The 21,157-nt window shown below is 44.5% G+C and overlaps 1 protein-coding gene across 5 annotated transcripts in view; it reads left to right on the forward strand.

Moving 5' to 3' along the window:
- The window catches only part of Tenm2 (teneurin transmembrane protein 2), a 621,032-nt gene that overhangs the window by 210,718 nt on the left and 389,157 nt on the right, over positions 1-21,157 (forward strand). Inside the window, exon 1 of one of the 5 annotated variants that reach the window (XM_047555830.1) lies at positions 20,806-20,890. The exons of the other annotated variants lie outside the window; for them this stretch is intronic. The gene's annotated coding sequence lies outside the window, so the exon portion shown is untranslated. Of the gene's footprint in view, positions 1-20,805; positions 20,891-21,157 lie in introns of those variants that run through there. 5 annotated transcript variants of the gene reach the window in all.

Here is a 21,157-nt window from a genome sequence, read left to right on the forward strand (position 1 = left end):
TAAAATCTAAAGCTGTTTCCACAAACATGCTTTGCACAAATGCTACAAGTGGCATGTGTTTGCCAAATAAAACACTTGTTTGAGGAAAAACAAACATTTTCTTTGGGCATGATAAATTACCCATGTTTATTTCAAAACTGTTGCTTCTGCTGGTGAACTTTAAAGGGAAATACGTTGGTTTTAGTCCTAGCAGCTTAGGGAAAAAGAATTGGCTGTCAGGAGGGTCAGTCTGGCAGTAATTCCCCCACTAGGGGAGGTTGAGGGAAATTTATGTCAGGGAGGATTCCCTTACAACACGCCTTTGCTCCTGTCCAAGATGGAGATGGGTCAGTAAGTACTCTTAATTCCTTCTGTGATCCAATTACCCTGGCTGATACCTGTGTAGACAACAAGGGTCAAACTAGTGGAATAAAATGTAAGTTCTGGAAGAGTTTTAAGGAAAGGGAAATAAGTAGGCAACTGTCCCAGGGGAAGGTTTCACGTGAAAGATGAGTAGGAGTTTGATCCATGGCATGAAGCCAGGAACTCCATGGAAAAGGAAAAGCTTCAAGGCACGAGGTGCTTGGGAAAACAATGGGTGAGGAAGGGACATTTAGGCCCGTTCACTATGACGGCAACTTAAAAAGCAAGCGTGCTGAATGCAGAGTGTGCTGGATGGTATCCTGACACAAAGCCTAGTTCCTAGTAGTGTGCCAGGGTTAATTTCACATTTTATTACAGATGTTCCTTCCACAGTCAAGGAAGAGGCTAGCCTTGGGGGAGTTGGGGGCAGGTCATATGAGAACTCACTGGATTATCTTTACAGTTTTTCTCTATATTTAAAATTATTCCAAAATGAAATTTTATTTTTCAAAAGAAAATCAGGGATGGGGAATACTGAGCAAAGCAATTCATTAAGCTGACTGGAAGTTGGGGCAGGTGATTGAAAACTACAGCCAAGATAGAGAGGAAGGGTCCGGCTGCCTTGGAGATGAACTTGGACACCAGACTGGAAAAATCTCACCCTAGGAGAAGGTAGTTTTTTGTTTGCTTTTAAGCAAAGTAGTAATCTCACAGCAGTATCCTTTTAGAAAGGTTGATCTGGAAGAAGCATGTGGGAAGAGCGGGTGTGTAAGAGAAGTGCGCAAGAGAGATTGATGGAACAAGTTGGAAAGTCCTTCTGCAGGCAACTCTGGGGGAAGGCAACATTTTCTGCTTGTTCTTCCCCCTAACATGCTGGGAACACCATAATGATAGAACATAAAATCAGCCAAATCATCCAGATAATTTGAGGCTCCAGATAATTTGAGTAGATTTTAGAAAAGAAATTGAGAAATTCATATCGTTGTGTTAGATTCTGTGAGGGAGTGACCCAGAAAACAGCCATCCAAAACTCTGTCAGGAATTCCAAGTACATAGTTTCAAAGGAGGGAGAAGAGTCTTGAAGGCACCTGAGAATGACCAGGTGGAGAAGCCAAAAGGACTTAAGTCCCCAAAAAGCAAAGGGAGGAGAGATTTCCAAAGAGCAGAGAGATGAGTGTGAATGAACCCATAAAACACAACAGGGTGCATCAAGGTTGTCAGAAGCCCTACGGGGGTAAATGGGGGTCCACTGGTGACTCTCAGGAGAAATGTGTGGCCAGAGTGTTGGAGCAAGAGCCAGGTTTCCAGAAGGTTGAGAAGAAGCAGAGGCAATATGTAGAAAAAAATCATGTCTTTAGAAATAAAAAGAACTAAGGTGCCAAATAATGGAGAGCTATGAGTGAATGAGAATGTGTTTTGTTAATTCCTTTTTATTTATTATCTTTAAGAGCAGAGAGAATGGCTTCTGTGGAAACTGAGGAGAACAGACTAGGAAAGACTATGGATGCTAGAGAAGGCTCTGGAAAAGAGACAGCGGCCTCTGGAAACTGGAAACAGAGAGAAACTGGGTGCCTTTACAGGGGTGGGTTTGGTCTCAGCCGATACCATCTTCTGGTATTGTGTCAGGTGAAGCCATGGTAGCCTCTGGTCACATCCACTCTTGGTCCCCATGTAGTCTCTACAGCTCCTCTAGAATCTTGTCCTGTGTTTTTCCTCTTTGTAAACTCTTAGGACCACTGCTCTTCTGATAAAGATCAAATCTTACAAGGGGCAACGGAATCAAACTCTTGTCTGACCCTCCAACTTTCCCTCATGCCACATCCTCTCTCCCTTCCCTGGTTCCAAGGTCACGAGCCCACTTCGTTTCTTGGAATCACTATGGCCTCCTCTTCTTCAGCATCTTTGCATATACAGTATACTCTTTCTTGTTTTTCCTATCTTCATATCCTCATCCTGTGGCTCTTAGCTCAGTTACAATAAGCTTATGAAACCTTCTACAGTCTTCCTGTCTAGGTTATTCTCCCTATTTATACCCCTAAATGGCATTTTCTTTCTTTCAAAGTATCTATCCCAGTTCATTCAATAGTTCTGTGTGCACAGAACTATTCGATCAACCATTGTCTCCCCTCTAGGAGGGACTAGTCCAAGGCCAGAGGGAAACCATACCCTTTTCCATCCATTCTCTGAAACTTGGAAATAGCATCTCAAATATTGAGGTTATTAATATGGGCTGTCCATGTTCAAGTGTTTCTGGGGCTTATCTGGGGTTCTCCTCTCTGTCTTTCAAGGTCCTCAGGCATGGCCGCCCCAAGGATGTTTTTTTCCTCATTCATACTGTCAAGGTGACATTTGCCAACACAAGTCATAAACTCTAATCCTACTGGGGCCAAACAGGAATCACTCTCCAGTTTCTCACAATCCCCTGTTGAATACCATGCAGAGAAGTTGTTAGTGGTAATAAGAAAGTGGAAAATCTACTTGTTATTAATCTTAACGTAACACTGACAGTTGTCTGACCTTTTCGCTCTGTTGAGGACTTGGCAATTATTGACATGCAGAAATATGCACTGGTGCTTGTCAAGTCTGCTGAGTTTTGAGCCAAATTCATCCCAAGCCTGTGAGAGGTGTCAAATGATCCCTGGAGTCTGGACCTCCTTTCTATTATGGTATCCCACTTACAGCTTCTTTGCTTTAGTTCGGGAAGATGGCGTCCCCTTTAATGAGCGGAAATATTTATCCCCTTTAACTGAACAGCTTTTAGAAGCAATTAGCATTTAGGGAATTTCTTGTTTAGAAATAATGTCTGCATGAAATTACCCATTACGGACTAATCTGAAACTGGAAGATAGATGCTCATTTTTCGTGTAATAGCACCTGCAGGCATTTGGGGTAAGGGGGCTGATAGCAGCATGATTGTGGGTCGTCATGTTTCCATCCTGTGTAAATAGAAACCCTTTAACATGGAAGCATCTCTGAGGACACCAAGTATGTTCCTTTCAAGTGGCGCTACTTACCTGTCAGCTCACATCTGAAGGTTGAACCGGCTCCATGTGTTATAATTAATTCTTGCATTGACTTTGAGATCATTACCTTTTGGCCACTGTCTAGGAAATAAAGAGTGATGCTACGTGTCAAAAATGAGAACCGTGTCAGAAAAGGGAAGAAAGGGAAAATTCTTGCTAACTGACAGCTGTGTGTGGGTGTGTGGGGGGGTTCAGATTAAAGGGGAAACACGGATCCCATGCAACAAACTTTTGACTCCATTGGAGTTGTATGTGCTTGAACTGGGTCATTTTAACAGATGGGTGGTTCTGTAGCAATGGATGGTTTAAATTATATATAAAACAATACAAGTTGAACCTTAATAATCCGAAAATCCAAGATCCTAAATGTTCAAATATCTGAAATACTTTGAGTGCCAAAGTGATACCACAAATGGAAAATCACACACTGAGACCGTTTCAAAATTTTCAAAATATACAAAATTACCTGCAGGGTATGTGTACAAAGTGTATAGGAAGCAAATGAATTTTGTGTTTAAGTGCCACCCCTAAGATAACTAATGATGTATATGTAAATGTCCCAAAATCTGAGGGAAAAAAAAATTTGAAGCACTTCCAGATAAAGGCTACTCAACCTGTAAGCTTGTTTAGTGAGTGACTATTAAATCCCAGGGATTGTGCAAAGTGCTTTCCATGATTCATTTCATGTACTCATCCTGACAGTCCATTTCACTGATGGGAGAATTGATGCTTAGAAGGGTCAGTGTATTCAAGTTCGTTCAGCTGAAATATAAGACGGCTGAGATTCAAACCCAGGCAGCTCACCCCAGGAGCCAGCACCTCCACAACTAGCTTCCGACCCGACCCATGTCAGTCTCAGCAGCACCCAAGCCAAGGCTGTGGTGTGAGGATTCAAAGTGGGTCTCTGCTTGGGACAGACTGTTGTTAAACAGAGAAACCACTGGCAGCCACCTGCCCCACTCACATCAGCCCGCCGCAGGGAGCAAGTGTTTTGGACTGCGAGGGGAAGGAGCTGCCCGCAGTGGAGAGGTGAGCACGGCCAGGCACAGTGGCTGCCAGGGCCAGAGTGGGGGCCCACAGGCCAGGAAAGCCCCTCGTGGGTGGCACTGGCTGGCGTGGGGCTGGAGCGCCCAAGGGACAGAGACGGGGCGGGGTGTAGTATTCCTTTAGATCGCAGACTCTGCACTTTTGCCTAAGGCCGGCCCTGCTTCAAAGTGAAACTTCCCCAGAAAAACTAAATAAAGGAAAGAAAAGCCAAACAGAACAAATTCCCATTTAGTCAGCTTTTACTGTCCTCGGAGGCTCTGTGTTTATGCTAGATCTTAATTATGCTGCTTGTCAAAGACACACTAAACTCCACTGTGGTTGAGGGAGCTATTTTATCTTTTTATCTTTACAGTCAGAAAAGGACTTAGTATGCTGAACCCTACCCTTGACGCGCTTCAAACCTGGAATAAAAGAACATTCTCCTTCCCCATTGTCCCTCCCTCTGCAGGGCCATCCAGGAACCTAATGAGGCAGCTTTGGCCCTGTTAGGAGTAGGCAGCACCTGGGGGGCCTGGGCAGAGGGGTGGAGTCCAAGGGGGCTCCCTGGGCCTCCGTGGCCACGCCCCCTGCCCCAGGCCCCAGGCCCCAGGCCTTCCGAGGCCTGACCGTGTCCTCCCAGCAGGGTGAGAGTGGGAAGCCTTCCTCCAGCTGGAGAGGGTGGTGGTGGGCTGGTTCCAGATCAGAGTGAGGAGAGGAGGCTTGGTGCAGCGTCTCTGTCTTTTCCCTGCCTCCATTTTTACCTTTGCTTTCTGTCTTTGGCCGATGATGCTTTTGCATTTTTTGTGGTGATGTGTGATTTTCTTTTTAAATAAATGCCTTTCAGTGTTGGGGCAGGGGAGTGAATCTGTTGCAAAGAAAAAAAAATTAAGTAAGTAATAATATGTGATAAAAATGAAGACAGGGAGAAGTGCAAGGAACGAACAGCTTTTGGAAAGAGCTTTCACCAAGAGGCCTTGCCTTAGGCCCCACTCTAAGCCGAGCTGAAACTTGCTGTTTATGCAAATCTCCTTCTGACCTGTGTGTCTACAGACCCTCTTGTCCACTGTGGCAGACCCTGGCCACAGAGGGATGAGTGGGGATAACAATTCCAGGCCTCTGGAGACAGGATCTAAAGGGGCTACTTTGTGGTGGGCACATGCATTCCCAGCCCGATATCATCTGAGGTACCAGTGGTTTGTGAGTGTAAGACTCATGGGAGATTTTGCTTTTGTTTTTCTTTACCAGAATTCAGACACTTGGGTCCCACCCCCAGAGACTGTGTTTCAGTGGGCCCAGGATATGCCTTTTAATAACCATCTCAGGTCATAAGCTAGCACTCCCAATTGAGCATCTCACTAGTGGGATTTTGTTAAACCCAGTGTTGTATATAGTTCAAAAAGAAGAATCATATGTGAACACCCCTCATAAGTATAAAACCCAATGCCAAAAGCCCATGCCAGCATAGGATACAGAATGGTATTATTGTTTTTAAAATAAGTGTCTCAAACAACTTTCCAACTCACCTGGGCCCATGCTCACCAAGCAACTGAGTGACTTGTCCTTCGGCTTCCCTTGAAACTTACCTGGAACATTAGGAGAATAATATTGTATTTGCATTTACAGATAATGTATTTGATGGAACCATCCACTGAGGTCCTTTTTATCTGCATGAAGTGTGCACATGTTTCTGTGCCCAAAGACATCCCTTAGAAACTTGCTGTTACCAAATGTCATTGATGTCACCAAGGAGCACTGCTAGTTGCTGGTAGGGCAACTCTTGAGTGACTCTATTCAGCTGATCAGAGAACTAGTGAGGCCCCTGGTAATAGCTTGACAGCTCTTCTCTTCACTGAGTCTGATGATACTGTTTATAACCTGGTCTCTGAGAAAACCAATGGGGTTTTCATGGAACACCCAAGTCCAGACATGATCTGAGTCATTTCTGATCACTGATATTATCCAGGTGACTTGCTTGAGCCGGGCTTACACAGAGTTTCCTTTCAGCTTTGGCGTTTCATAACTGGCATTATCCTGCCATACCCGAAGCCTTGTGAAAATATTTTCAACAGTTAACAAGCAGAGCCTGCAGTTATAATGTGCTCATTAGGCTGCGCGTTAGTTCGCAAGTCTTGCCGCACACATAATCTGCTGCTTGATTTCCACTGGGTTTCGGTCCCGTTGGCCATCAGCTGAGGAGCGCTGGCAGCCCCTAGGGCTTTGCCAAGAGCTGCTGTCTACATGGGTGTTTTCCATGAGGCCGTGCTGACTGGGAAATGACACACCTACCTTCTTTACGTCCCCAGTCGCTCTTTATCTGAGGGCCCTTTCGTTCATCCTAGATTCTGTCTTGATCCCTAAGTGAATTCATTCCTTGAGGAATCAAATTAATTTTAGAAGACAATGTGAAGGGACACCCAGGAACTCCAGTGGATGAAGAGACTGATTTCTAAAGAGTTTTTTCATCTTCCTTTCTCTCAAACCTCGCTTTCGTATGTTAGAGCCACTGTCTTGAAAAACAGTGCTCTAATTCCAAGTTATTATTATTTTTCCAATAAAGGTGTGCAATCAGCTGGGTGAATTTTTTTCCCCTATACTTTGAAAGTCCTATATTTGAAGGAAAATGTTCTCTGTCCCAGAGGTCAAAGTGTCCCAGTGTTGTGGGGACTGAGGATATTTTGACAGTTTTGAATTCTATAGAGAAATGGTTCTGGCTGCTGAAGGAATAATTCCTTATCATTATTGCCATTTTGAGTATTTTATTTCTTGGTGACAAGTTATGACAGGCAGCATTTATTCACTTCTTAATCAAGAAGTTAGTGTCCAGAATGTACCTGGCAGAGTGATAGGTCTTAAAAATACAGAGATAAATAATACCTGTTTTATTCCTTAGTGGAACTAACACTGTGGAATGCCACCTTCTAAACAGATAGACCATGGGCAAATGAATCATGGAAGGATGGAGGAGGGAGAGCAGAAACTAACACAAAGACCTGGCAGAAAAGTAAGGTCCCGTGTAGGATCAGACACACAAGGAGTCCCAAGAAAGAGAGATCCAAGGAAGCAGAAGTAAAGAAAGGCAGTTTACAACCAAGTACTAGTGGGGACTGGAGATGTCTCCTAGGAATGATCATAAACAGGCTCATGTTGGGGTATGTTGCTTGGGTATGGTGACCTGTCCTAGGTGGGTCAGATTAATAGGGAGGGCCTGCCTGGGTGAGAGCGCTTAAGTTGGAAAGGCAAAAATCACCTTGTTTTTGTCCATCTGTGCTGCTATAACAAAATACCCCAGACTGGGTAATTTGTGAGAACAGAAGTATATTTTCACACAGTGGTGGAGGCTGAGAAATTCCAAATGAAATGAGTGGCAGGTTTAGTGTCTGAAGAAGGTGTGACCCCCATAGATGGTGCTATCTCAGTGTCCTCACCTGGCAGAAAGACAGAAGAGCGAGAGGGGTGAACAGTCCTCTTTTATAAGGTCATTAATACATTCACTAGGGTAGAGCCATCCTAAAGCCTTAGACGGTGGCACTGAGGATTAAGTTTCAACATGAACTTTCGGGGTCACATGGACATTCAAACCATTGCAATACGTGTGGGTCCCATGATTGTTAAGACCCCGGGTCTTCAGAGGGTGGGTCAGAGCTAATCATGTGTGCACACTCGAAACTTCTAATACATTTATTGACCCGTCTCTTCTCAGTCGTAAGAGTGCCTTTCCTTTTGGATGCTAGGAGCATTAAATGAGAGGATGATGTGGAATAACCTAACTAAGGCCTCAGATGTAAAAGAATTCACTCAGGCCACATTCATTGAATCCCTCTAATTCCTTAAAATGTGTGCTCCTCTGAGATAGAAATGGTTTAAGCTTTAGACCAAAAAGTGGGTCTTTCTGCTTCAAAGTCATATCAGATTGCTTTGTTGAGCAGCACCCAAGACGTTCCTTACAGCTCCAGGCAATTGGACCAGTTAGGCACTAGGCAATCTACACAGTTTTGGAAGCTGCTGATAGGCTTCTCTATTGCAACTTCTGATGATTTAAATGGATTCTCCCCGAGTCCCATCAGAGTGATAAAGCACTTGTGTTGGCTTGAGTAAGTGTAGGTGCATCAGAGTGCAACTAATGATGTCTGACGAGGTTCCACCTGTCAGCCCTCATTCTTTCACTATGAGACTAGCAGTTATTTCCTGGGATGCCAAATACTAACTTGCGTGAGTGCTAGAAATGATGGCATGTTAACCCTATATGCTCAAAGAAAGTCAAATGAGCACTTGCTGGAACAGTTGCCAACTGCGAATAGATACCAGCAGAGACTTGAGTGCAGAAAAAGCTCAATGCCTGATGTAGTAGGCAATAGGAAGAGCCTCAGGCACGGAAATGTGGCAAATAAATAATTGGCCAATCATGTCTCTGAGTTTATCAGATTCTTTACCTCTTACACAGTGAGCACTAAATCTGCCTTCCTGTGCCAGAGTTCTCTCAGGTGGTCATCTTACGTGGGAAGATACAGAGGGTTGGAGATTACCCGCTGCCCCACTCCCTGTGGCCAGGCACGTACTCTCCCTCCGCTTAAGGGTCCTCCCAGGAAGACTGACATTCTAACTGTACTCAGCTCTGACCGCCTCACCTGCTTTCTCTGCTCCTCTGAGCACACACAGATTGGAGAGTAGATTTTGATAAATGGGAGATCTGAGAGATACCCAACAGAAGGGTACCCAACAGAAGAGACCAGGGAGAGGGCAATCTCCAGTGGAGGCAGAGACAAACCAGCAGCTGGTTCCCTATTCTCAGCTTTTATTATTTCTTAGGACAACTCTGATTTCTGTGTGATGTCAAACCATGAGTCAGAAAGCCCCAGACCTGTGGGGCTCCTTGGGAACTCCATATTCTCCATCCCCAGGAAATAAATATGGCATGTTAGGATTTGGAGAAGTACTCTTTAGACCAGATGCATCAAGACTTGGGGTTTGGAGATTGGACCTTGCAATCTCTTCTTTCCTTTCTTCTCGTCTTCCTTCCTCCCCCCACTCCTGACTTCTAGTTTTTCCTGACAGGTCTAATCATAGAGGTCTATTTACATAAAAGAAATTCACTCTTGTAAGCATACAGTTTAATGATGCTTTGATAAGTGTGTATAGTTGTGCATTCATATCCCAAATCCAGTTTCAAAATGCTTCTATCAGAAATCCTCTCTTGCTTGCCCACTTTCTTCTTAATTCACATACAAAACCCCTCTGAAATTAGCTGATAGGGAATATTCTTTTATTTGAACACAAGAAAGCATGTTTTGTAATCTGTTATTCTAAAAATTATTTAAATCTTTTTCTAGCTTCTTTGAAAATCAAATTGCTATCATGTGAAAAGGAATAAGGAAATGGAAAAAAAGATGCTATTCAATAATTGTGGAGCTGGTTGGTAAAAGCTGCCCCAGTTTCCTGTACTGTGCCGTTCCACACTGAGACATGTAGAAGCAGATAATGTAATGGGTTATATGCATCTCAAGTGTATGTGGTTATTTTTTTAACTTTATTTTATTTATTTATTATTTATATGTGGTGCCGAGGATGGAACCCGGTGCCTCTCACATGCTAGGCATGCGCTCTACCACTGAGCCACAACCCCAGCCCTGTATGTAGTTACTAAGTCTTTAGTTGCCAGGAAGCTGGAACAGTAGTGGTAATAATCTTTGCTGCTTATTGACCATGTATTTTGTTTTATTCTCTGTAAATGTATCGTCACATTTCCACTCTTCCATGGGTCTCTCCCTTTATACAGTTCAGTAAACTGAGGTTCGGCTCAGAGAAATGATTCCAAGTCACTCCACAGTAGACGTCAATGCCAGGGATCCAACCAAGATCTGAGCCCTGCCGAGGTCCCATTTCCAGATCATATTTTATCCCATCCCAAGACAAATACATCATGAAACAGCAATCGGCCTCATTGATAGAGTACTGCTACTATTACTAGTATACATGACCCTAGGGAAGAAAGGTGAGCCAGCCTCCCACTTTAGAGCCTCCCCAAAATGGTGGGAACAAAAAACAATTGAAGCCAAGAGTGTTTATGGCTTTGGAAGTTTTGAGACATTGTCTTCTAAACCATGCTCGTATTTGAGGGCCAGGGAGAGGGTGAGGAGGGTGTGGACAAGCCACAGCTGACTCACCTTTGTTGATTCTCCACCTGGGAATGAATGGCACCGGGGACCCTGGCAATCCATGGGGAGGCGGCATGATCTGCTACTCGAGCCAACTTGGAACAGGTCCTGGTGGCAAAGCAGCTGGGTGGGTGTGAGAGGGCCATTGTTTGAAAGGATCCCTCCCTCGGATGACGCCCTGGTTCAGCACTCAGTCGCCACTTACCACAGAATAACACCATCTCAGATTAGATCATCTTCATGGATGTGTTTTATCCTTGGTCCCCATGGGTCTCAGCCTTGGTTAAGTGTGATAGTTGTGGGAGACACTTAAGAAGAGGTTTCTGCACCCCTGAGAATTGTCGGATGCTATAGTCCTAGGTAAAGGCTCAGATTCCTGTGTTTTTATAAAACTTTCTGTGACTCTTGGAATGAACCAAATTCAGGATTTGCTGCTCTTCAAACTGTAAGATCATAAGGGCAGTTGGTTTCCTATCATCTCTCAGAGTACCTGACACAGAGACAAGTTCAGTAGAAGTTTGTTGCTGGAAGGAGAGAGCGAACGAACATTGTCAGTTCTGAGAGGTTATCAAAGGATGTAACTTACCTCCTACACGACTAACCAGTAGTGATCAACAACTATTCAATGATCGATTCATTTGAAATCTTTCTTTTATCTTTTCCCTTTCGTTTTCTCTCCTTTGTGCACACTGTCATGAACCCCTTTAAAGTCTTGTGTTGTAAAAGACCTGGTGTCTATTTAATGAGGTGAGGTGGTGGGCGTAGCATACAGGAACTGATTTTGTAGATTTCAGGAGTTCACTTATCCTAGAAATCCAAAGAGAAAACCAATTCCCATATTTTGCAAGTTTATTTTTCTGTAGTACAGTGAATAATTGTCCTGAGGGGACGAGATGGCATCGGAGAATATTAATCTTAGATTTTCATTTCCTGTAAAATAACTTTCCACTTATTACATTCAGTGAGAATACTTTGGGTTTCAGGAAATATGCATATTTTATCACAGACAATCCAAAGTGTTCTCTCAAATGTAGCTGAAACTCCAGAGGTAAGAGGTGCAGGTGGTGGGGTGTACCAGGGGATGGAGGGAGACTGTGAGGGGAGAATGGAGTCTGCACACCTGGAACATCAAGGGCAGGTTTTAAGCCTCAGGTTAAAATGAAATTTGTAATAGGAAGATATTAAAAATCAAAATGCCAATAATAATAATAATTAGTAAGATAAGCATCAAGCCCCTGACTATATATCAGTCATTATGCTCAACTTTTTTATGTATCAGGTTCACTCATGGAAGTGAAAAGGAAGTCCAGGGGTAGCTTCAGCCATGTTAGCTTTCAGGGGCCTGAACATATAAGGCCCCTTTTCTTCCTGCCGTCTCTCACTATGTGGTGATGAAAACAACCACTATCAATGTCAGCTTACATCCTCTGAAGATCAAGTCCAAGGGACAGCAGATCCTTTGCCTTCAAAGTCAGGGAAATCCACCAGATCACCCTTACTTCTGATTTCTGCAAAGTCCAGGGGTCCTCAAGACCAGACTTCCTTCTGATACCAGTTGCCCTTCTGGTGGTCCCCAAGATCACTGTCCGTCTCCATAATTCACCAGGATGACTCAGAACTTGCAGAAAGCTCTTGTCTTCACAGTTATGGCTTCCCACAGCAAAAAGATACAAATTAAATCAGTCAAGGGAGAGAGTCCAGGGAAGTTCCAAGAGCAGGGCCTGCCGTCATCCTCTCCCTGTGCCTTTACGGATCATGCTACCCTTCCCTAATTAACAACATTCTGTGGCATCATCCAGAGGTTTGCCAGCCCAGGACCCTGGCCCAGCCCTAAAGGACTGAGTTTTTATTTGAAGCTCAGTCAGACAGACATGGATGACCACCCATATGGCTGACCTTTATTCTCTAGTCCCTGTAGAGGTCAAGTTGTTATGACATGACCCAAAGCCCACCTCATAAATCATGTGGTTAGATAGTTCAGTGTGTTCCCAGGACCCAGGTAAACAAAGACCCTGTGTTCAGGCACAGTGTTATTCTAAAGGCTTTCGGATCACTTTCCAGGAGCCAAGGGCAAAGACCAGACCTCTGTTTGGGAAAGGTTAACCTTTCACTATTCACTTCTCCAATGTCCTGGTAAAATCCCTGCACCCGTCCCTGGACTAGGCACACTGGTATGGAGAAGAAGCCTGCTAACCAGCCAGGATTGAAGATGGGGCCGTTCACATTGCCCATCAGAGAAACCAAAAGCAAAGGGCATGGATTGGCCAAGAGAAGTTAGAGAAGTGAACATCAATCAAGCTGTTTTCAGTAGCGAGGATGAAGAGGAAAGACCATATCAGCTCAAGAATGGAATACACAGTGAACGAAACACCACATTTTCTTCTCATTGGATATGATATCATAAGCCAGTCTGGGAGAAAATGAAATAAAGGTAACTTAATAAACGCAAGTTTTTGAAAAAGAGACCGATCCTCTTAGAACAAGACATGTATGACTTAGGGAAGAGGCAGAATAATAGCAAGTGGTTGGAGAGGCTCTGTGTGGGATCCCTTCTGCACACTTCCACTGGGAACGAGATGTGAGCCTCGTTTCCTCAGAGCACAGAATTCCAAACTGCAGTTCACCAGATTCACCTGAGGAGCTTTTAAAATCCTAATGTCTGGGTTCAACTCCCCATCAATGAAGTCTGACCATCTAGGGACGGGACAAAGGCATCCATATTTTTTAAAGATCCTCAGATTTCAGGGTTCAACAATTTGTAAACTAATGTCAAAGGATGTTGGAACAACTGCTGGTCTGAATGCTAGCTTCTAGGATAGCCTAATTTACCTAGATAGACACCGCCCAGTCACTAGGCAGAAGAATGACACAAGGAACAACCTCAGCCAGAGAAACAGATTCGAACCGTAATCATTACATTACATTCACATCACTTGAGCCTTGAGGAAATGAATCCACCACTTCAGAGTTCAGTTTCCTCATCTGCAAAATGACTGGCAAGGCCTAAAACGGACTTTCCTAAATAGGTAGAAGCACCTGGTGTGGCCAAAGCTGCTCCCTGCATTGGAAGAGAAATAAAACCCCTTTTCTTTTTTCTGCCTTTGTTACTTTGAGTCTTCTGTTTTTAACATGTCTGTACAGGATTGAAAAGATGATAGCCAGTGATGTGACAGTTTGAAGTTTTCTCTGTCACTAAATACATTTGTTCCCTTAGAATTGGGAGCCTTGTGAGGAGCTGGACTATTCAGTTATTTATTTAAGGAAGATTTGTTAAATATTTATGACAATATTTCATCCATCCTAAAATGAGCTAACCCCATCAATTGCAAGAGGAATTTCTATTTCAGAAATGCTAAAAAAAAAAAAAAAAGCAAAGAAATGTACATAATGGAGTTGGTGGAATGTGGTCAGTTTGGTGTCCTCCAGGATGCTAGATACTAGGACACAAAGTTAGACACTGCTTCCCTTATTGCTGGCTGGAAAGAGCCAATATCCACGTTTAGCATCCATCTTGGCTCGCCTGGTAAGAGAGCCAACTCCAGTTTTACTCAGAGGAAATTATTTTCTATGCCTCTTTAACATAATTAAGCACTGTGCACTGGTCACTGTTAGACCTTTGAAAAATACAATGACCTGTTTAAATGGTCACTGTGCTTAAGCACCTTTCTTGTAAATGACTGCAGGTCAATCCACCCATGGATGGTGAGTGAAAACGGCTCCCGTTATTTCAGCAGATCACACAAGCCATGCTGCAGGAAAGCAGAGGTAGGAAGGTAGACGGATTCAATTTGATGATCCTATGCTCTTTCTTCTCCCAAACCTCCCCACTCAACTGAAGATTTAGTGTTGTGATCTCAAATGGGTCAAATAAAACACAAGCTTGGGGAAAAAAAATTCTGAATAGAGACTTTCTCGATTCTATATATACTTAATACAGAGATGCCCCATTTTTCTCTCCTTACTTTAAATCCTGCTTGGCCGGAAATGTGCCTATGTTGGCTGATTTTTAAAAAAAAAATAGTTGGCAAAATGTGTCCCTGGGAAGAGACGAGAAGTTTGGTACTAGGTTTTAGGCTTAGGAGAACGATGGGTGCTTCTGATTCATGCCACTGAAATAAAATCTTGGTGTTCAGTTTGGGGAATTAATTTTTTGGTGATGAAAAAATTAGATTCCAGAAAGAAGAGAGAGAAAGAGACTAAAAATAATAGGCACATCAAATCCAAATGAAAATCCCCACTAATAGCATTCTGGTATACCATGCCGGGCGGGACTCTGCTCCAGTCAATAGTCCCTTTTGAAGGTAAGCAATTTAGAGAATGAATCTGCTCTACCTTCTGGTAGGAGGATGGGTGCCAAGGTTAGATCTTTAAGGAAATAATCTTATTAGTCCCTCTTATTAAGGAAGCCTCTGCAGTGTGTAGACTTTGAACCTGCCTGATAAAAAGTAGGTCTTGTCAACCAGCTCACAGCTCCTGGTGAAAAGGTTGAACTTTGTTGGTTTGGATCATCCAATCCAAATGCAAACATGTTTCGAAGCTTCTGTTTGCATACTCTGGGAGAAAAAAAGACTTCCTCATTTTCCCTGACTCTGACACTAATAGCATTCCAAGGGGCTGGCAGCTCCCACAGAAATTACTACATCACTGAGTTAATGGTGCACTCGAAAAGGCAGAAGTTTCCAGCTAACCCCAAACCTAAAGTTTCCAATTGTCATCATTTGGGTTCTTTAATTTTTTTTATCTCTCTGTTCTTTTCTCTTAACGGATTCTGGTCCTTCAGTTTCTCTGCAGTGACATCCCCAGACTGACCCCGTCTGCAAGTCCTAAGGCGGAAATTTTGACAGCTTTGTCATTTTCCTAGCTGTGAAGGTTGATGTCGAGCCTACAGGATTATTGCTCTCCAGGAGTACTTCACTCCATAATCAAGCAGAAGGTCAAGAGAGGTGGAGAGAGAAAAAAACTCTAATTAAATCACCAAGGGCTGACTTGTGCCCTAAGAAATGTGCGCAGCCTCAGGGAGAGCCTCCTGCTTGTATCCAGATGCAACAATCCATCCCAGTCAGGGGTCGCACTTGTCGCAATGGACGACAAAGAAATTGCCATTAAAGTGAGCAGCTCCTTGAGGAACTGGCTTCATGCTCCGCTTTTACCCTGCTATTAAGGCCCTTCTCAAATCAGATTAAGGAAAGGCTGGAACACATAGTTGGATTAGAGTAATGGAGAGGAGAAAACACGCGCTTTTCTTGCATCTGCGCCTTTGGCTTGCGAGACGTGTGGCTTTGGGGTCCCAGCCTGGGGTGTAATGTGACCAGACAGTGGCAACCAAACAGAGTAAAAGCAAAGTCCGAGACTTTGCGTTGTTTGCACGGTGGGTTTCCATCATGAGGAACTCAGCACCACGGGGAATTCTCAGAGATTCAAAACGCTGAGTCTACCTGAGACCTACTAGGTGCCGGATGTTGGGCAAACCATTAGTGGTTCAAAGAATTCATGAAGGAGGCTTGGGTTTAATAAGGGCTTAGGGCAGGTGAGCAAATACTCTAACTATAGGTGGCAAATGAAATGATGGGGTAATAACAGCTGTTAAAAATGATTGAGCACATGCAGTGTGCAGGCCACTGGCCCGTGTGCTTTATAGGGAGCACCTCATTGAACATAAAATCTAGACTGTTACGCATGGAGCACAAAGGCAAGGACGTGTCCTCAGCTGTGGAAGGTAGAGGGCACAGAGTGTTCTCTAGAAGAAGGTATCTGAAGAGGCCTTGGAGGATGTGTTAGAATTATATCCTATGTGTAAGACACAGAGGAGTAGAAGAAAGCCTTTCTCAGTAGACCGAACCTCAAAATAAAGACTCACAGTGTTGCAGAAAGACAAGAACATTCCAGAAATGCATCAGAAAGCAAAAGGCAGGGGGTAAGAAGGGGCTAAGGATAATGGAATGGGATGAGGACATTGTTCAGCAGTGAGGGAGCCAGGGGAGAAATTTAAGCTGGGTGACATTCACATTTCCATTTAGAGGAATCATCCTAGAGAATTGCTTCTCTCCCTGCTGATGTGATAGCTGCAAGTTTTCCCTGTAGATCTCCCGTGAAAATAACCCAAGGGTAGGCACTGCCCACACAGGGTGCCCATCTAGAACTCAGGAACCAGACATCCTGACATTCTATTTGTTGAGTTAAAATAGAAGATGAAAAGATTTTTACTTTACTTACTGGTGAACGTGGCTCATGGGAACTTAATGGTTCTGTATCAAATCTAATGCTCCAGGATTTCTTAGAAAGAGTCACATTCTTTAGGCGACAGTTAGTGTATCCCACTAAAGTCTATCTTTGTGTGTAGAAAAGATGCTCCGTGGAAAGTCAGCCGCAGCAGATGTTAACTCCTGCCTGTTCCTCCAGGCTTGTGCTGAGGGAATCTGTGCCATGTGCTTATAGGTCAAGGAAAACTGTCCTTCTGAGTGATGTTTGTCTCTAATGGCCCAGTGACAGGACCAGGGGACAGTCAAATGAGAAAGGTGGTGAAAGGCGAGGACAGAGGAGAAGCAATAATGCACTTGTGAACCACAGTGGATGTCCAGGATGCCACATAGATTGGTAACCATGTCCTTGGGACTCATTCCACTGAGGCTCGCACTGCAGACAAGACAGGCTACAGGGGATATAGTTATGAGATAATCTGTCAAAACAGGAAGTTGTGCTCATTTCCCCATTACCATGTTGCTGCAGGTGAAACCCTTCCATGCTTCTGTAGGTGGTGACCAAAAATACAGAGCTTTGCATCCAGAGGTGGAAAGCATCAGACTTTCCTGGTCACCCTTGCTGGGGTCAGCAGGTCCCATTTCTTCATCCACAGGGACTGGGACCCTGCATTCTGAGGAGAGCTGTGGACATCCCAGGTAGGGGAAATGGGGGTGATGTTGCCAATTTGCAAATCTCTGTCTGAAGTGTGTTCAGCAGTGAGAGAAGGGAGTTCAACTATCCCAGATGAATGACATGGAAGAACTTTAGAGGAAGAGGACTATTACAGGTCTGCCCTAGGCTCTGAGGGTCACTTGCTGGGAAGCTCAGCAGGGCTGCTGCACACATCCAGGCACAGAGGACTGAGCTGAGCATAGGAGGCACCACGTTGTGGCAGAAACAGCAATGCTATGTGGGAGGAGGAGGCCATACAGGCCTGTTGGAAACTTGGGTCTCGCCTCTGAGCTTGCAGCCATGGTGGCGTTTCCTCCCTTCCCCCTGGGTGCCGTGGCACACAGCGACCTCTGTTCACAGCACGCCAGAGCATTGAGACCTTCCCCCACTGGCTGCGTCTGCAGCCTGAGCAGTCGCAGATCCAGCCCCCTCCCTTCTTCTCATTGCACTGGACTTCCAGTACATCACAGGTTTCTCAGGAACAGGGCTCTGGCCCCTGTGGTCATTTCAGGCCTGTGGAGGCTTCATAAGTTCTAACCACATATCAGTTTTCTATATTGAGAAGGTGATGAATTTTTAAATTCTCAAACCTGTGCTGCAATAATCCTTCCACTATCCCACACATTACGATGCAGGAAGGCAACAGATGTGTTTTCTTATGACTCTGAGAACATGAAATATTGATGGGGACGGGAGCGAGGACTTGGATGGATGTTCGGCTACAAGGCAGGCAGCAGGGCTCATGCCAGCTTCTCATTTTCCACTGTTCTTTTCTGATGCTTAGGACATGAAGAAAGCCCCAAACCTGTGGTCCCCAAGGCTAATTCATTGAAAACTCTTTAAAAACTGTGCAGTGAAATCTTTTTAAAAAGGTCTGTGTCCGTCTCTGGGGACTAATTGCTAATGCAGTTAATACACATTGATCTAGATAGATGATTTTTCCTTTGTCCCCAAGGGAATCTTGACAAACATTTTGGGTTTATCCAGTGCCAAACCCAAGTGGCCTGTCAGAGAATAAATAGCATTTTAACAGCTTCAGGCAATAGTTTCCAGGATGAAGAGTAGCATGTGGGCTCCTCTCTCACTTTTCCAGCTGGGCTCTGGGACATAATGAAAACTTCATCTTTAGAGCATCTTTTTCCTGGTTACATGTAAGTCAGGGGCAATGACTTATGAAGTGGAGAAGGCTCCAAGTAAATACTCTGGTCCAAAAAGCAACAATAACAAAAAAAGAAAAAAAGAAAGAAAGGAAAGAAAGGAAGGAAGGAAGGAAGGGAGGGAGGAAGGAAGGAAATAAATGAGTGAAATTTGGCCCAGGACAGTATTTCTAAACACAGTTGTGAGTGCCATGTGGGTGCCAGTGCATGGGGTCCAAGTATACACGACATCCTTGGAAGGCGTGTGTTTGAATTTTTTAATTTTAATATTTATTGCACTACATATTAGAAAAAAGTTTGTGCACACACATAGAAATGCATATATATGTAGTTGTATGTAGCAAACTCATCCGAGCCTTGATTTTATGAATATTTGTGGGTGGGTGACATGGAAGTGGGAACCACTAAGGCAATTTGATGAACAGCGTCAAGAATGGAAGACTGGATGGTACTGCCGCTGTGGCAGGGCAGGGAACAACTGGAGAGGGCAGAGCTGCAGGCAGTGCAGGAAGTGACTCATGTTTGGGAGCTGCCGATCCAGCGGCGAGCAGTTTCCCACTCGTTCGCAGAGGAGTCAGAGCCCGCCAGCCCTTCCCTGGGCCGCGGCCATGCGTGTGAATCTGCTTGCCTACGGAGACATCAACTGCAGTGGATTCCCTCTGCACCCTCCGCACAAGTCTCCTTTATCTGGAGCCCCATTTCCCTTGTCATTTTAAGCAGAAAACTATACATCCTTCTGGTGCCTCAATCCAAGATGCTGTGTCCATCCCATTCACCATGTCATGATGTGGTACCAGGTACTGCTGGCCACTCAGGAGGCAAGCCCTTCAGTGGGATTCCCCCAGTGAGACTCTGCCCTGGAATCTCAAGTGCAAGGGAGGAATGTGTCACTGTCCTCTGCTATCTGAGCCCATGATAAAAGATCATAGCCGCTCCTAGCTACAGACTCTTCAGCATATTCCATGAGTGACATATTAATTCTAACTTTCAAAAAGCTAGGGGAGGGCTGGGGAGATAGCTCAGTTGGTAGAGTGCTTGCCTTGCAAGCACAAGGCCCTGGGTTTGATCCCCAGCACCGCAAAAAAAAAAAAAAAAAAAAAAAAAAAAGCTAGGGGAACCAGGGAACTGTTCTCCTCCTTGCAGTTATGAGAAACCTAAAGTTGGAGACTCACAGTACAGCTAGGAAATTCAGATACAGCTGTGTCTGATGAGGACACACGACTCAGAGTCAGAGCCTCTGCGCCAACTGTGATCACCTTTGGGAAATGCCTGTCCTGTGCCTCTTGCTCTGTTCACTGCAGGACTCTAGACCTACAGAGCCTTCCTTAGAACGGTGCCCAGATGTAAGCTTTCTTCCTGGCAACCAGAAATCTCAGAATAAGAAAATATGGACAAAGGATGGGAAAGCAGAGGGGATGGTGGGTGTGGGGAAAATGAAAAGAATAAATGAAATAATGACTCCACGCAGAGGAATTGATACACCAGGATTCCCTCTTAACCAGCTCCACTGTGAGCCCCTAGATGGCATTGGGAAAATCCTTCTTATTCCTGATGTCTTCTTTTCTCATCTATACTGAGAGGTTTGGACTAACGGACTAGTTAAGTCCTATTAGAACCTTTTTTTTTTTTTTTTAACTTTGATGTAGGATAACTCAGGGAGAGAGAGAGAGAGGGAGGAGAGAAAGGAGAGAGAGAGTTGGAGAAAAGCCACTAAAGCTACACTTAGCCTTAGCTTCACTGATGACTCAGCCTGAGAAAGGATGGTGGAGCCATATTATCATAAAAGATCCCAGGAAGGGTTGTAAAAGACATCTTCCTCTGGAGCAGTGGGGGTAGCTGTGGGGAACGGGGAGCTGCATCCTTCCCTATCCCTGCGCTTTCTTAGCCCTTTACCAGAAACCCTGCTGCCTTCTTGTCCAGTCACAACTTAGAACCTTACAGAATCAGCCACATTTTCGAGTTGGCTTGTATGGGCAAGGAAAGTGCTGTGAGTCCTCTTCCTAAACAGTTTAACTCCCACTTAAGGGAATAAGATGACTACTTATTCTTTGGTTTCATTTAAGAAAGTTATTCCTATGAGGTCAACACAGTTTCTGAATCTTTTCTGCCACCTTAAGTTTTTAAGCCACCAATTTAAAGGTAGCCTTAAACAATTGCCCTGCCCCTGTGGAAACAGGAAGTAGGTGCCCCAGGGAAGTTCCTTGCAGGACTGTGTTGGAAGCAATGAGTCTCTCAAGTCTGTGCCAGTGAGACACACCCAGGCCTCAGCAGTACAGAGGTAAGGAGAGTCATCATTAGGGGGTTGAGTTTGTATTCCCACCTGGAAACACCAGAAAAGCCCAAGACCACCACAGCATTTACAGAAACAAAGAAAGCTCTGTCCCTTAGGACTGGCATTCTCACCACACACCCTGTGCTGTGCAAATGTCCCCACAGAGGCAGAACTGTCCTCAGCGGAAGTGCACCTGACAAGAGAAGGAGTATTCCACTTAGTGCTGACTCAGCGTGTCCCTCATGGTGGTACATCACTAAATAAGGGGGAAAT

Source organism: Sciurus carolinensis, chromosome 6 (genome assembly GCF_902686445.1).
Source record: "Sciurus carolinensis chromosome 6, mSciCar1.2, whole genome shotgun sequence".
Taxonomy (NCBI): Eukaryota; Metazoa; Chordata; class Mammalia; order Rodentia; family Sciuridae; genus Sciurus; species Sciurus carolinensis.